Genomic DNA, 609 nt, shown 5'->3' on the forward strand with positions numbered 1-609 from the left:
TGGCCCCATGCTGTAACAAGACTAAAGCAGAAGGACTCTGGGAATAATTTTGCTGCTAACCTTTAGGCGTGAACTAAGGTTTTTCAGAAGCTTATAACTTGGTCAAATAAGTGTGGATTTTCATGGGCCTGGCTAGCAACTTTGACCTAATGGCCAGCCCAATGCCAGATTTCATGATAGGGAGACACTAGAGCTTTTCAAGGGAAAGTTTGCCAGATTTTTTTTAAGGGAGCAAAACAGTATTTTTCCTAACTTCAATCTAGGCAATTACAAAATTAATTGGCTGCAATTTTCCAAAACAGTTCAGCCTGAGGCAGGTATCCAATATGAAACATTCCAGCTGAGACGGTTCAAATTTGGCAAAGTTATCTGCAATTGAAAGCAGGGCCCTAGAATGGGACATTTCAGGTCGTTCTAATAAGAGGCAGTGCTAACAGCTCTGCCTATAATTTACTATAGAAGAAAGGTGGACTGGTTACACAAAGCATTTCATGTCACTTAAAACTGTGTTTCTTTTAACCTAGAATTACAGTGAGGTATAGTTTTAATGGATACGGTATATATTCTTTTGCAGACCACACCAGTTCACAAAAATGAACTAAAGCAAAC

Source organism: Alligator sinensis, unplaced genomic scaffold, assembly GCF_000455745.1.
Source record: "Alligator sinensis unplaced genomic scaffold, ASM45574v1 scaffold129_1, whole genome shotgun sequence".
In the NCBI taxonomy this organism is placed as follows: Eukaryota; Metazoa; Chordata; order Crocodylia; family Alligatoridae; genus Alligator; species Alligator sinensis.